The sequence below is a fragment of the Dryobates pubescens genome, chromosome 24 (genome assembly GCF_014839835.1).
Source record: "Dryobates pubescens isolate bDryPub1 chromosome 24, bDryPub1.pri, whole genome shotgun sequence".
NCBI lineage: Eukaryota > Metazoa > Chordata > Aves > Piciformes > Picidae > Dryobates > Dryobates pubescens.
This window is the reverse complement of record NC_071635.1, coordinates 4,377,457-4,394,681: the sequence shown is the minus strand read 5'-3', so window position 1 is coordinate 4,394,681 and position 17,225 is coordinate 4,377,457.

The following is a 17,225-nucleotide window of genomic DNA, read 5'->3' as shown; positions in this document are numbered from 1 at the left end:
AGAAGGGGGAGGAGTCGTTTGCTTTTCAGCCACTGCTTTGAATAATGAAATATTTATTCTCTGGGAGAAGAAAAGCTGAAACAATAGAGCTGTGTTTATAGAAAAATGGTCATTTGTCCAGACTCTGATTTCTGGTTCATCAATACGTCTTTGTGAGAGGTACCTCCCTGAAATATGTCTTTGTTTCAAATGGAATGCAACCAGGGGCGTATAGTGCAAGGAGTCTTAGTTGGACAGGCCTAAACAAACAATAAGACAGTGCAAAGGCAGAAATTAAAATGTGGGCATTTTTCTCTGTGCCATGTTCTATTCATTACCTGATTAAAGCACAAGCCAAAAAAATGACTTGAAACTTCCAATGAGATTAGCAGTGTTAGATGCTTTTTAAGACCTAATGCAACATGATTCAAAAGGCCATTGCCAAGCTTTTCATACTTTGTCTGATGAGGTTCTAAATGATGGCAATAACCATCAAAACTCCCTTAATTTGTGTCTGTTCACAAGGACAAGCACCAAATTTTTCTTTTCTTCCCAGACCACTGAGCCCAGTAACGCAGTGTTACACTTGGAGGGAATATGACAGGTGGTAACTGAGATGGCTTTAGGTCACTTTGTGTGTAATAAATCTATGTTCTCAAAATGACATCTGCTTGCCCAGAGGCTGCACTAGTTTATTTTCTTCTCTCCATGCCCCAGTGCTGTTTGCTTGGAAGCAATTATAAGCTAGGAATATTTATTAAAGAGTTGTTGTTGATCATGTCCCTGTGTGATGACAGTGTGTTAAGGCTTTCTTTCTCTGTAACAGAACCATAATGTGGCCTAGTCATGGTAGAAATTTAGGACTTGTATTTTAATGGTGCATGGGACAGGCTTCAGTTTGATTTGTTGTACTTTTTTTCTCTTCATAAAGCATGTCAACCGTGGCTGGTATTTTGACTTTGGCTGTTTGTTTGAGTCTTTTTGAAAGCACCATCTAGTGGTAAAAACTCATGAGATTTAGGACTAGGATTCAGTTTCTGCTTCAGGGATGGCTTTTTGTGGTAAATGTCTCCCTTGTTTTTCCTTTGCTAAAAATAAAGTTCAAGAACATTTCCCCAGATTCCTCTCCAGCCTAGTTTACATTAGACAACAAATTGGCTGCATCCTATCTCTGTGTTGCTTATTTTTGATGGGAGCTTAAGTCAAATGGAACTATCACCAAGAAGTGATCTATGATTTCATGGTAAGCATAAAAGATGATTGCTGTGTGATAGTCAGATAAACAAGAGGTACTGTACCAAGGGACCCTTGCCTCTACTCTGGAGGCAGATTGCAGGGCTAGAGGGAGGAGAGCTGCTGTTCTGTCAACTGGTTGGATTTTATTTGGGTAAAGTGATTTCTGTATATTTTTGATACAGTGAAGTAATAAATGAGATGAAGGGATATTGTGATCTCCCCAGCAAAAAGACGTGTACTAGAAGGGTGGCTTCAAGAAACAGTATGTACACAGTTGGGAAGCAGGATGTGAAATAAGGACAAGGATGGCAGGTAGGGGGGAGACAGCTTCTGCCACCTATTGTAAAAACAAGTGCCATAGTCTGGAGGGTTGGAAACAACCAAGAAGCAGAAAGTAAGAAACTGCGTAAATGATAAATCATGGAGAACATGAATGGGAAGTCAGTGAATTAAAAGCAGCTGAATAGAAGAGTGCTTATGCATGGAGAGTTCATTGAGAAGTCAGCACAAGCCATCAAAGAATTTGTGAAATGACTTGCACGTGCCCAGGTTGGCAACGGTTGCTTTAGTCTATCTATATGACAGCTGGGTTTCAACAATATAAGTCTGCATAAATTACTGATTTCTTCTGGTCACTGAACAAAACAAATATGTGCAGCCCAACAACCAATACTATATTTTAACTACTTATATATCCCCTTACCCTCCTACCCCCCTCCCAAAAAAATAGGCGAGGGGGATGGGTTTCTGAAAAAGGAAGAAATGTTTAGGAACAACTAAATGCCATTAAAATTGACAACTGCAGCGATGAACAGATGGTGTCACACTTTGCTGTCTTGCCTGGATCAAATACTTCCTCTGACTAATGGGTCACTGGACATCTATGTGTTTCCCAGAAAAACAACACCTTTCCTTCTCAGCAGCACCATACTACAGGGTACTGGAGATGTCTTTCAATTGCATCAAAAATAGCAATGAAAGTGTGTTCTGCTGATCAGTATGCAAAACCACACAAGCGAAACGTCGTAACAGCTAAAGCGTAGAATACTTGTCCTACGGTATGATGGTAACCTGCTTTTTGAGCTTTTTTACATAGGGTTTGAAATCTTGTCTTATTTTAACCCAGGAAAGTGGCACATAATTACTAAGATGAAAATGAAAGTTTTAATGCTGATGATTCTAGAAATATTTTCAGCCTAACCTGCATTCAGTTTTGAACCAATATCATGTTTCATTGTGGATTCTTAGTTATCGCAGAGAGAAAAAACTTGCTACGTTCCTATTGTGCTGCACACAATACACCTAAAATGTAGGGATCCAATCCACTCCTCAGCTGTATTGTTACATGTTGCAGCTATTTACTACAGCAAAGGTATAACCCAAAGACAGATACAGATCTGTTAACTTAGGCAGAGGATTCAGTGCTAGCATGAAGAATTCAGAGTTCTGCCATAATACTGTAAAATTTTATTGCCATGTATCTTCCAGGCACAGATATGGAAAAGGGTGAAAGACAGCTGCAGGTACCTCCTCCTGTTTACTTAAGTCATAAAAGAGGGTGTATCCTCATAACATGAGACTTTGAGCTGTCACCAGGTTTTAATCCTTGGCTTAGGCATCGGAAGGGATCACTCCTTTCTGCTAGAGCTGATAGGATAGAGGCAAAAGGCGCATGAATAAGTGAGGTCAAGTCAGCAAAGCCAATAATGAAAGTGTCTTTACAGTGACAAGTAAGGACATGATACTGATAGTGACTCAGAAATGCTTTTGCAACCCATGATGTACTGTGTTGATTAGAAATAACCCTCCAAAACTTGACTCCAGATTATAATTAGGTGTGACTTATCACAAGAACCTTAAAGCATCTGTGAGACTGTGCAAGTGTGATGATTAATGTGGTGATAGTACAGTGAACTGCAACTGAGTTGTAGACAGGAAGAGCTGCTGAAATGCTTTTAAATTGCATAGCAAATGCACATGAAATTAAGCTTGTTACCTGTGGCTTCTGATGTACGTGTGGTCGCAATTTATGTTGATCAACCTATGCGTGTGGAGTTGAGCAAGTAGTGCAAACAGTAGCAAAGCATTACTGTCTGTTTCAAGACTGTCAATGATGTGAGTCTTGTACAGCAACCTTTCCTGCTTCTACTTAGCTGGAAACATCCGCAGATGATAGTGGTCCTCCATCTTGTGTGCCTAGTCAGTAGCTATTAAACACAGTCACTGTTAGGGGTGCTCCAAACAAATTTCTGCATGACAGTAATTCACTCTCCTTTAAAATGATATTGCAAGTTTGGCTAAGCCATTAAACTTCCTAAGTTTAAGAAATAGAAACTTAACTAACTCCTGCATTACTGATTATTGGCATTGTTTGTCCAATGGGGGAACTTTAAAAAGAACTGTGTAGGAAAACAGATGATGACTTGTGGGCTAGGATCCTTAGGGCTCCTTACCACAGAGACAAAACTTGTAAGCTCTCTGACTGAAGGTAAAAGCGTGAATGCAAATTAGTGCTCAGTTTGCCCTCTGACAGACGAGTTTCAAGAGAAATCTTACAATATTAGCAACAATTACTTTGTTTAAAATTTTTTTTTTTTTTTCTGGCAAATCTTTTACATTAAACTTTCTGAGCATCTCTAAATATCCCCCAGCAGCTCTTCTTGTGTGTAGACATTTATGTTGTGTTCTGATACTGGCCTCATAACTCTAACAGCTTTACAGGGAGAAGGTTTCATTAGCAATTTGGAAAGGTGGGCTTTGTCTAGTATAGGGGATTTGTCATTTCCAGCAACAGCATCACAGTAGTTTCACAAGAAGAGTATTAAAGATTTTCACTTCTAGCATAGCTCTGATTTAAAAAACAAACAAACAAACAAATGAAAAAGTGGCTGTAAAGGCTGGGCTTTTGGTGAGTTTATATTGAATGTTTACTGTAGAGAGCAACTGTACAACATGTCATGTTTTCTCTTCCAGTGGACTTAGGCAACAAAATTCAGCCAGCCCACATTTATGTTGCTTCTCATGTCCTTTCAGTAATCGTCTGCCAAGCACAGTCCTTGGAGGATGGTTCTTGATCATCACCCGTAGTTGCCAGAAAGTACAGCTATCCAGGCAATTTACATTGGCTCAGAAAACAGCTACCTTTGTTTCTTGACGCTGTAGGTGATGTGATTTACTCTTTGGAGAAACATTCGATTCAGCAGAGTCAACATGTTTTTCAATAGACAACTTCTTTTCAGATTCATACTTAAACAAGCAGAAGACACATTTGTCTAACTGTAGAGAGGGGATGGGATTGATAATGGAGATGAAAAGGTTATCTCTTAGTGTGTAGGCAATGTATGGCACCACCACCATTTGACTGATGGCATTGGCAGCATAAATTACATCCCATTGCATCTGCTATCACAACAGCATATGCCATGAAAGGAAACACAGAATGAAACAGGCAAGGCAAAACCACAGTAAGCAAAACCTGTTGTGGAAATACTTTTAAACATTGGTGAGGCAGGAATAATGCAAGTGAAATGTAAGTACCCGAACAGTGTGAAGGGTGGGGAAACAAACCAACCACAAACCCAACAATGGTAATTTAAAATAAAACACAAACAAAAGCCAACCAAATAAAATGCAACTAATTTCTATTTCAAAACCTCAACAACACCCCTCCCTTCAAAACCCACACTCAAATGGAAGCAACAAAATCCAGACAAAAACCTGCTCGGTGGTGCAGGATCATTTGTTCTAGCTAGCACTTCATATACTTGCAGATTCTGATCGGGTTAAAGGCTAAACAAAACCAAATAATTTATTGAAGGCCTTGTGTGTCAACAAGGTAAAGGTGGAGTAATGGCTATTGCTCTCTGCAGTTCTGTTTGCAATTCAGTCAACTGATTTTGTGCAATTTCTTATTTTGTCTGAGTTGATTTTCATCTCTGAGGTAGTGTTTGTAATACCTGTTTCCTAATCATAGCAGCATTGGTGCTTTCTGTTTGTTTGTTCTTTCTTGGATTACTTTGTGTGAAGGCTGTCAGATTAAGTTATTTTCTTTTTTTTTCTGTAGCACTAATCTCATATTAGAAGGGAAGGATGTGACACATTCCCATGAGTCTGATTCCACTATAATGCATCTAGGCTAAAAGAAATATTGACTCCCACTTGTTTGACTACCTAAGCTGATACCTTTTAGAAGAGCTCAAATGGTATAAATTGCATAAATGAGGAAAATCTCTTCATATGTTCTTTTCCTTCAATGCAGATCAGTTGTGAGGGAAACTGAAATGTGTTTATTAGAAACCTATCAAGTAGAACTCTCAAAGGCTAAGCGTTGTCCACTCCTATCCAATTTCTCTCTTTGTTTTGCTCAAAATATCTCTGTGCCACTTTTTTACTGGGTCTGTTTTTTCTCTACTGTTCTTCCAATTCTATTCATCTTACTTTTACTTGACTCACAAAACAAGCTAAATTAGAATCCTCTGTCAGTTTGAAATTATAAATACATCGTATAGTTGAGAGGATGATCTTAATTGAAAGATGGATCAGGAACCAAATGCTCAAGTGTCTTGCTCCCTCTCATCCTGAAACTTTCTGGTGAAGTTAGGATGAGAATTTCAGCAAAACCCATGAAATTGATAGTGACTCTGAGAGATACCAAAAAGACTTCAGTGAGGTTTAAATGTGGGTTTAACTCTGGCTCTGCACAGGGGAAAACTTCCTGCTTATAATCCACAGTTTTAAATGCTGCCTCTTAAAATTGGCAGGGAAGGAAAAAGTTGTTAATATGCGATACTGTGTAAGGAATCTTACAGTAACAACCTCATGTGATGTGAGGCATGCTGAGCATTCAGATTTCCTGTGCAGTATTCAAGGACATCAGGCACTGGGTACCACATAATTTTCTCTGGGTTTTAAACAACCCTCCAAGTCCTCTAGCCTGTCAGTCATCTGTCTACAGAAACTCACTCTGAGCCCCAAGGAAGATCTGCACAAATATTTCCATTTTCTTTGTTAGTGGTATAATTACAAATATTAGGTAAAGACAATTCTCCTCTTAATTTTCTTATTTGACATGCTTACTTTTGGGCAAATATCCCTGGATCCTCTCATAGCCTGATATTTGCCTTGGCAATCAGTGCCATCCTCATCTTTTTACAGTGGCTGGGCTGGATCCTCCCCCAGACAGCCCTGGAAATGTCAGTGCACTAATCTGCACCTCTGAATATGCATATCTAGTTGAAGCAGCATCAGCCTAAGAGGCGTTAGCTTTTGCCTGTGTGTGGATTCACAAGCTATTTGTGTGTGTGACAAAGTACTGTGAGGACCTGGAAAGCACAAGCCATTAGATTCATTGTTCTTTTCATGAGTACTTAGTGGGGGGGAGGTCATCTTAACAGCACACACACCATTTCTTCCCAGCAAAGAATGATTTTCTGGAGGGTGGGAAGGGTGAAGAGATTCTGCACCAAAATCAAAATAAAAATGCTGCAGATTTTCATGGCTCAGTCACAAACTGGGGACCTCTGATGAAGCAGAATGTTCCAGAAGCACTGATATTAGAAGACTATCTGCAATTTGCCTCAGAATATGAGTGTGCTCTCCTCTTACTGTACAACTTCACAAACTTTGGGTCAGGTAACATGACTCTTGAATTTTATTTCAATGTGTCTAACAGGTCAGTCTATGCTGAATGTGTGCTACTGTGGTGATAGATAAGTGGAGGATCTTCCTGCATGTTAAAGGTCTCAAAGTGCTAAATGAAGCTCAGGTTTATGATAAGGCTTAGCATCAGATGAGTATGAGTCATGTTTAAGTCATATCTTACCTGTTAATAAGTGAATGTATCTCAAAAAATGCTCTGTTGAACATACATGTATCACAAAACCACTACAGAATGAAATACTGAGTGAGAGGGCACTTTAAAGCACACTGGGCAATGTGGTGTCCTTAACAGCATTTTGCATCAAATGGAGCTTCATAGGTATAACTGATGACAAGCAAGATGAAATCAGGACAACCAACCCCCTTCTTGCTACCTGTCTTCCTTCATTCTTGTGAATCAAAGTTGTTACAGATCCACCTTAATCAGGTGGAGAAGTCAGGTAAAAGCCTGCTTGGCCACAGCACAAGAACGTGAAATAGAGACTATGTTCCCCATAAACAGAATTGAAACTCTAGGTGAGCACAATGTTCAAATTATTGGGCTATAAGGAAGCCACCAAACAAAGGTTTTAGTTACTGGGATTATTGTAGTAAGTCTGCAAGTGTTTGGGGTTGGTTGATTGGTTAGTTTTGGTTGTGTGGTTTGGGGTTTTTTGGTTGGTTGGTTTTTGGTTTGTTTGCTTGTTTTGGATTGTTTGGGGGGCTTTGTGGGGTTTGGTTTTGGTTTCACTCATACTGACTTAAGAGCAATCTGAAAATGGTAGTTTGTAAGAATCACAGAATGGCTGGGGTTGGAAGGGACTACGGGACTTTAGAGACCATCTACTCTAACCTCCCAACCATGGGCAGGAACAAAGTGGTTTAATTCGTAAGAAATTAGCATGAGTATAAGCTGAGTGCGAATCCCTGGCATTACGTATTCCCTGAGCATATCTACTGACGTTGTGCTTTGCTGCAGATGTTTTTAAAAAGCATTGGACATGGAAGTTTATTTATGCCTTCAGTTAGTACTCACATATTAAAGTCTGTCAAAGCTTGAGGCTGCCTAAGATTTCCACAACAGTAAAGTGATCCTAACAATAAGTAAGTCAAGGTAATTAGAGTAACATGATAAATCAGGCTCGCTGCAGCAGACTCTTCCCAGCATGCTGCCCTTTGCTTAGTCATTGCAATCTTTTGTGAGAACTATATGATCCATATCAGGATTTTTCAAGTGAAACTGAAATCCTGTGTTGTAAATACTTTGCTCACCAGGCTAAATTAGCTTTATTGGTTTTATATTGGCTTCTAGGTTCAGCTCTCTGCAAAACCATAGAAACTGCTCCCACAATGTATTTGTACAAGTATTTTGCATTGGAATTGTGCTTACCTGCTTCTACACCCACACCCTCCTAAAAAATAAATTACTGCAATGCAGTAAAGTCTTGACATATTTCTGTATTGCTGATTCCATGTGCTTCTCTATATGCTGCCTTTGTGTAAAATGAACAAATTCATAGCTTAAGTCCAAAAGTCCCCAGGTCAGAACTCAGGAGATACAGTTTCAGTGTCTTCCTTTGCCAAATCTTTGTGACCTCATTCGGATTGCTTCATCTTTTGCTGTCTTGACTTAGCACCTTAAATAAACATAAACCTGCTTATTTCTTCCTGAAACTTTACTCACCAATCTTTGAGGTATAAAAAGTAACTACTAATTTTAAATGTTCTCCTCAGCAGGGATGGGAAGGAATGTCATCAACTTTGCAATGTCATTCAGTAAAGTTATTGAGGAGAAAAATGCAAAGGGCTCAGATCAAAAGTAGAGCTTGTATCATCATCTGTGTATTGAATAGTGATTCTTGCCCGTGTGTGACATGAAGAAATGCTCCCTAGACCATCAATGTCATGTAAACTTTATTGAATTGCACTTTCAGTGTCTCTCAACATTAGAAGACAGTTCTAGGTATGCAGCTACTTCATATTTTGACTAAGAACATTTATTTGTTTAAAATATAAGGTAAACAAAACTAAAAATCCAAGAGTTTAGAAATTCTTTTATTGGAAAGAGACTTTGTTCTAAAGTTATCTTAGTCTTGCTTTGTTGAACCAGGCTCTTTTCAGTGGTGCACTGTGCCGGGGCTAGAGGCAACGGGCACAAACTGAAACAAAAGAGGGTCCTTCTGAACATCAGGAAGCACTTTTTTACTGTGAGGGTGACCAAGCACTGGCACAGGTTGGCCAGAGAGGATGTAAAGTCTACTAGGTGAGAGCACTAGATCTGAGGCATCCTGGGACAGCACCATATCCTCAAAAGGCATCAGAGCATAACTTCCAGAGGTCCTTTCCAACCTCAGCCATTCTATGCTTCTGTTAATGATTGGTGAAGTGTGACATTGCTGACCAAATTAGTTATGCTTTAATGCTTTAAGATCTGAGATTCTGACATAGCTGTGCCAAATTGATGTATTAGGGCAGGGAAATGTGACTTTAAGCAGAGTTAAAATAGGACTGGGACTACGAGCTGCTAATTAAATTATTTCACCTTTCTGAAGCCATCCAGCTGGCCTCTTAATCTTTAAAGGGCAGAATCTTGAGTTTCAGATGCTGTGACAACAGGTAAACCTGGGACCATTTGACGCAGTCAGCATAGGGACGTGCCTTGGCCACATCTGTGTGTACCTCAGGACAGGCACAGAGGGCACACCAGCTCTGGGTAACACTTTATGCCCTAGTGAAAGATTTTTGCAATTTCATTGCCCAGTTTGGTGTGTTTTTCTTTTTCCAAAGTTACTTCATGTTCTCACAGAGAAAATATTTTTTATGATGTTTATCACATGAACAAATGAAACTGCTCTTTTGATGAGGAGGATTGATGTCAGGACAATACAAGTAACTCCTGAGTCTATGCTCTGTAAGCTTTCATGTTCATTAACTTACAGGGAGAATTTTAACTGCTCTTATTAAAGTGAATTAGAGGCCTTGACAGTGCTTATAAAAGAAGAGCACAAGAATGTAATAATACAATATGCAATTGACATCTACAACCTCAGCCACTTTATATTATTTTATATTCTTTCTACCTTTTTTTTTTTTTTTAAGGTTAACTTAATCCTTTTGTTGTATCTCTTCTTTGTCCCTCATTGACTATGTCATTAAACTGTGCTCTATATTAGACCAGGAAGTTACACTTTGCAAGGTTTTACAAACAGCAGACTTGTAATGTCACTCATTAACTAGTCATATGAGCTGTTAAAAACCCACTTTCCATTTACACTGCTGCTGCTCCCAAGCAAAATGCTGAGAACCCTGGAATTCACCCAGGCTATGGTTGTATAGGATAAGCAGGTGGTGTTTATGCCTGTTGAATGAAAGGTTATAAAATAAAGAATATGACCTCATTTATGGCAGTTTATAGGATTTTTTTCAGATCATTAAATTCTTAACAAAAATTCATTAGATAAGTCTTTAATCCTTTGGCATTGTATTATTTATGTACTTGCTGCTCTGAACTTGAGAGCATCCAAATAGCAATGAACAGGTAACATACTAGTTATTCACATGTGCACTCCTAGGATGTCTTCAACTGCATAGAGAAGCAGCTAAAGATTTCAGCACATTCATGTCCTATCTTGTTTATTTGTCTATATCTGGACTGGGAGCTCCATGGGTGAGCAAGTTCAAATGATCCTCTGGGCTCCAACATAAAAACCAAGAACTTAAGGGGCTCCCACTGCTCTGCTCCTCTTTCCCTTCCCAAGGGCACTGATCGAGGCTAGTTCATAATAATCTGCTTCAGAAGTCCGTACCAGTGCAGCACCGGAGAACAGTGCATTCCATCTCTAGCTGCCTGTTGAACTTCCCTCCCATCACTTTCTTGAAACAGGACTGTTATGACCAGTGCAAGGTTTTCTAAAATCAGAATTCCAGTTCCAAATACTCCATATGCACTAAAGAAATGTGCAGTACAGATGATTGTGAAAGGAAGTGACTGATACAATTGTAAAACAATTTTCACATCAGCTGAATGTAAGACAAACCACAAAAGAAAATACCTTCTCCTATTTCTCCCCAACAAATTAGATTCTCCTGTGACATCTTTATGCCCAGGTCCCTTTGTAGTTAAACATTGCCCTAAAGATATATGATACCTTGAGATCTTGCCTGTATATCTCTTGAAAGAGTAACAAGCTTGGGATAGTAGTCTGGAGTAAAAGTACCAGTTTGGGAATACCTGGATTCGGGCAGGACTCCTGACATAGCTCGAACTTTCTAATCAGCTCAGGCAATTTGACTGTCTAAGGATACGAAGTTTACTACTTTCTTCTAACATATGATAACTTACTCAGTATTGGTAAAGCTCCTTCATTCCACAAACAAAAAAAAGAATTCCTTTGCTACTGCCGTGTGATATCCGGTGTGTTGGACTCTGCCCTTGCATGGCTGAGCACAATCTCTGTGTGTTCAGAACTGCCACTGAGATAATCCCACCTGCTTCTAAAGCCTCTGCATATCCCATGGTGGAGCCTCTGATTTGCTCTGCTGCTGTGCTGGCTGGTGGAGCAAGCAGAGAAGACATCAATGTCTTCTTGTTCCTCAGCGTCTGTTACTGAGAAGTCCAGAGTCAGGTCTGATGTCTCTGCTCTAAGCTATAACTAACATAAATGCTTGGCACTAAAGATAGGTAGGTAAGCAGAGGAGGGAAGAGGTGGTAAAGAAACACTATCTGTTTAAGCCCAAAATTTCAATGCTCTGTTTATAAATGTTACAGCATTTTTAGACTTAGTTTTTAACACAAACCTCTGCATAGCTCAGTTAACTTGCCTTACCCAGGATTTTTGCTATTGGAAGTAAGTAAATAAAGCTATAGTTCCAAAGGTGTAGACTGAATTTGACTATTCATAAGTTCTGCTTTCATGGGTGTTGCCACTACACAGCTGAATAAGTCCCCAGGGGATGTTCCCTTATCTCTCCAATTTCAGTCTTAAACTTTATTTCAGCTCTGTGCTCCGTGGCATTCCCTTTCCAGGTCTAGCTCTGGGAGTCTGAGATACCACTATTTGGAAATCTGCTTTAAAGATTAAGAAGTAGATACCAATAATGAAATGTTGATGTTACTTCCACTCACATACATTAAAAATGTTGTTATTCCCCTGAAGTTAGGGACTTGGAGCATTGCCATGCTCCTGCACCTTTTGCATTCCTCTCAACAAAATAATTCATTGATAGCCTGACCTGGTTACATTGCAAATCCTGTCCTGTGTTGTGGTAACTTCCTCACAGAATCATATATATGCAGGAAGACTTTCTTACAGGATTATGGACTCTGGGTTTGGCCAGGAGTTGTCACTCATCTACAGTCCTTTGTCTAACACCTGGTAACAAGGTGTGTCATAGGGCTTGTTCCTGCTAAGAGCTGTGAGGCTGTGGAGACACAAAGATTTCCCAGAAGCTGAGGATCCAGCCTGATAGATTTATATCCATAGAAGCACAGCCAAAGTTGTCTTTTTGGGGCTATTCCTGCAGAAAGATATCTGTACACACTTTCTCTCAATGTAGTTTGGCTGAAAATCGCAATGTGCTATTGGTTTGCACCGTTTTGATGTTAGACCTGTAATTACTGAGGATGTTTATTATTATTATGCTGCCATGTCCTAAAAAGATTAAAAAAAAATAGCATTATTGATCTGATGAGGAGGACAGCCACATCTAGTAGAAGGAGCTGTATTTCAATGTTTGATTTTTCTGAATTACTTTTGACTCTGTGTCTTGTTCCCATGCAAAAAGAAAATTCTGTTCCTGTTGCATACACAATATCTTAGCTTCCTATTCCTCAGCAAGGTGAGCAGTTGAATGAGATTTGTAGGAAATTTGAGGAGGATTGTCTGAAAGAGAGTGTTATTGCAGAGGTAAGAAAAGCACAGGCTATTCTCACAACTTGATCACGTTGCTACATGGACTAAAAATGATTGTTAGAAGAAGAGGGAAGAGTAAAGAGGCGAACAATAAGAGCCAGACTCACAAAGAAATTTCAGATCTTAAGAGAGCTGTCAATAACTGACTGAGCACTTAAAAAGATACATCTATTACAATTTGAGTTTGCCTAGGACATTAAAGTCATTTAGATGACACAAGACCTAGAAGAGGTGTATACTTTTCAACAGTGAAATCTGGAAGTTGAGTGGGAACTCCCAAAACAGCTTTAGGATGCCTGATTGAATCATGGGTATACTACCCACTGGTATCCAAATACTTAACTGAATTGGGCTTCAATTCCTCTTTTGTCCTATTCTGCTCAGAATTTTATTCTTTCAGTTTTCTTCCAGCTCTGGGATGCATCTGCAGTCTGTTACATTATAGGCCTACAAAACCAGACTCTATAAATATTGCAATTTCACAATTTGATTCTTCTGGGGTAAGTTTGGGCCCTGCCTGAGCTATTGTATTTTATTACTGGTTAGTTTGGGCATAGGTGGGATATGTTAAATATCACAGATGATAAATTGCTGTCTGATCCTGGATGGAACTGTTAAAAGATGCCTTATTTTCCTTCAGTGTGAGCTGGTCAGCTTCTGAGCTATTCACCATACAGAAGCATTCTGGACCTTAAATTAATGTTGCATAGTTCTTGTAAAAACAGCATCAGTCAAGGTAGAAGAAAATTATAGATATAGCTGCACTCTTGTTCCAAGTGCAACTGCTCATGTATAAGCTAGGGAAAAAAATATGCCTATAGAGTTCTAGTCCTAGTTGTTTCCAAATGGTCCCCATTTAAAAAGCAAAAACATTCATTCTGAAAGTTCAGTCATGCATGCACCCTGGAACTGCTGTCACAGCAGGAAAAGCCTAATCTGAGCAGCCCAAGTAGCATGATTGCTCACAGCATTGCAGCAGGCTGTAGGTCAGTCCTCTCAAGGTCTTACTGCAGCATTTTGTTTAGTTATTATGATGTGTGGGCAGGCTTTTCTATCTTGTTTATACTCAGGGGATTCAGAGTCAGGTACTTGGGATAGGTCAAAATTGCAGAAATAATTAGATGCAACTACATCAGTGATTCCTGCTGATACAGATGATATATGCATTAATCACAAATAGCTGTTATTAAAGACATATGAAGTCACAAGGTATCAATTAAATGGAAATTGTTTTTCCTGTGATTAATTGAGCAGTATTCATTTTTAATAGGTAAAATTTGAACCTTAAAATAGTCAGAGATGTTTCTTCACCTCTGCAATTCTGTATCTTTACAAAGCATTATTATTGGTTCTGGAAAGTGACTGAAAAATGACAGCAAATTTGGCAAAACTACTTAATCTTAGGAACGCAAAGGTCTGATTTATGTCGTTACTTTAGTTTCAGTGCTGTCAGCACTCCCCAGAAAACATGCCTTACTGTTACTGGGCAGTAGCTACATTTCTGAAGTCAAATCTGTTCCAGCCTAACTGAACTGGAACTGAGGTTTCTGGGAACAGTTAGGTAGGTGGATTAAAGTTACATCTTGTCATTTTTACTTCTTTTTCTCCTTGAATAGGAAACTGACATAAGAGGTCCTGTAAGTAATATTCTATACACAAGCACTTACCCGTCTATATCCACAGAGGTTGCAATCCATAGGATAGAAAATGACACAGAGGTTCTAAAAAACCCTAAGTTGATAATTAAGATGGATAGTTTATATTTCATTAAGCAAAAGGATAATCATCTTGGCATCACACCTTTCAAAATAAGCAACCAGAGATAAAAATATGCTGCTCTTTTTGAGGCATAGTTCAATAAACAATGATAGAGCCTCACAGTATTTCTTCTGCCACTGTAAACAGACATCTAGGTTTTGTTTGATTGTTTTGATTCTGGTTTGGTTTTGTTTAATTTTGTTTTGGGTTTTGTTTGTTTGAGTTTGTGTTGGGGCTTTTTTTTGGTTGGGTTTTTGTTTGTTTTTTAAGAATTAGGACTTCATCCTTTTTTTTTTTGCTCTAAGGTCTCTTCCAACCTGGTTTATTCTATTCTATTCATTTGTCTCAGAATTGAGCAGTTTGCAACTGCGTAGAACAGCATGGTCATGTATTGAGACACTTACCTGATGTAGTGATATCAAAGTTGTGGGACTGAATCATTGACTGACACTTGTAATTCAAGCAGTAAGTACAGACAATGATTTTGGTTTCTGCTTCTTGACTATCGCAGGGAGGCAAAACAGCAACACCAGATTCTGGTAGAACAGGATGGTCGATCTCTTCATTCTCCATCTCTGCTACCACCCCTCAGCTACTCCTCCCCTAAAAAGCAAGGAAAACACATCTCTCTCTCCTTCTCTCTCCAAAATGCATGTCGGGTGTGAAAGTAGAGGGTGAGGTTATAGAAACAGGTACTGGTAGGAGACTGTCTTAGAATATATCATAGAATGGTTTGGGTTGAAATGGACCTCTAAAAGTCAGCTAGTCCAACCCCCCTGCAGTCAGTAGGGACATCCTCCACTAGATCAGGTTGCTCAGAGCCTTCTGGAGCCTGACCTTGAATATCACCAGGGATGGGGCCCCTCAACTACCTCCTTGAGCAATCTGTTCCAGTGTTCCACCTCCTTCATGGTCAAGCTCCTAACATCCAATCTCAGTCTCCTCTTCTCTCCTTTCAAACCATTGTCCCTCATCCTATCACTGCAGGCCTTTGGAAACAGTCCCTCTGCAGCCTTCTTGTAGCCCTTCAGGTACCAGAAGGCCACTCTTAGGTCTCCCTGGAGCCTTCTCTTCTCCAGGCTGAACAACTTCAGTTCCCTCAGCCTGTGCTCATAGCGCAGGTGCTTCAGACCTCTGATTGTCTTTATGGCCTTTCTCAGGACCCATCATATCAGGTTCTTATCCTTCCTATATTGATATCCTTATATATCCTGTTGGCTGTAGATAGGGTAGGCCTTGTTTCCTTTGTGAATGCTCTTTGTGTATGTTTCTCCATAAATGGCAGCTGGCATACTGTTGTGCAGCTTGGAAGGTGAAGAGCTGGGCACTCCTTTCATCACCACTATGCGAAAAGCACTTGCTCCTTCTCCTAATCTATTATTTCAGAGAAGCTGGTACCTCTCTCTACCATAGTTCTATTTTGAAACTGGGAAATGCTTGCAGCAAAAGTTTGTTTGTTTGTTTGTTTGTTTTTTGCAATGATGTAAAAAGTTTCTTTCAACAAATATATCTTTCTGGAGGCACTGGGTGAAAACAAACAAACAAAACCCCTAAATAATGATCCGTTTCATTTATGTTAGGAAACACCATAAACCTCATTACTGACAAAAGCAGCCCCAACACCACTGTGGTTTCTTTCCATTCTATTTTGGCTTTTCCCCAATGTCCTAAACCACAAATACAATTTGGTTTCTGCAGTCTTTTTGGAAATAGCATGTATCACTTGATGTCTGTGGTGCTACATTTGACAGCTCCATAGGCATTTGAAGAGAGAAGTGAAAAATCTATTATTGTCTGAAAAGATATTTTGAAAGCACAAAAGGAACACTAATGAAAGATTAGGCTCTAGGAAAAAAGAGTGATGTATTTGTAAACCATCTGACTGATGGGAATTACTGTAGTTTAATGCCTCCTCACTTTTATTCAATTAGGGAAGAAAGCAAGCAGGAAGGATTTGAGTTTTCTTATGAAGCTCCTAAGCTAAGAAGAGAAAAACAAATTAATGTATTCCCATTTTGCTAAATCCACCCCAGTGCTGAGAGCTTCACAAAGGCAAATGTGCTCTATGCAGTCTGTTTCAGTGTCATTTTAGAGACCTGGATATGAAGAATGTGTTGAGCCCTTTGTCTGGGTGGGTTAATTCCTCCCTCCAAGAGTTCAAGATTTAAGTGTGCTAAGTGAAATCAGCATAGAACAAAGTGCTTTGATACTGCCCTGGTTTTTTGGTTTGTTTTTTTGTCCGACAACAGAGCAATGCATTCATTGTGTAGAATGACTTTCTCTCCCAGTTCTGGAAAAGCTCCTTGTTTATTCATGAAGGAAGGGCAGCAAGGCCTGCCTAATCCAAGCACTGCTTTTTTTCATGCCTTTCTTAAAAGGATGATTCTTGCCTTGTGGAATCGAAATATTCATAGGAAAATGTGTGTGGCTTGCAAAAGGGAAAGTAAATGGGAGATGCCAAGTGGGTATGTATTCACAGAATCACAGAATGGTAGGGGTTGGAAGGGACCTCTGGAGTCCAACCGTCCTGCCAGAGCAGGCTCACCTAGGGCAGGTCACACAGGGACACATCCAGGTAGGTTTTGAATATATACAGAGAAGGAGACTCCAAAACTTCTCTTTTCAGCCTGCGCCAAGGCTCTGTCACCCTCACAGTAAAGAAGTTTCTCCACATGCTGAGGTGGAATCTCCTGTGTTCTGGCG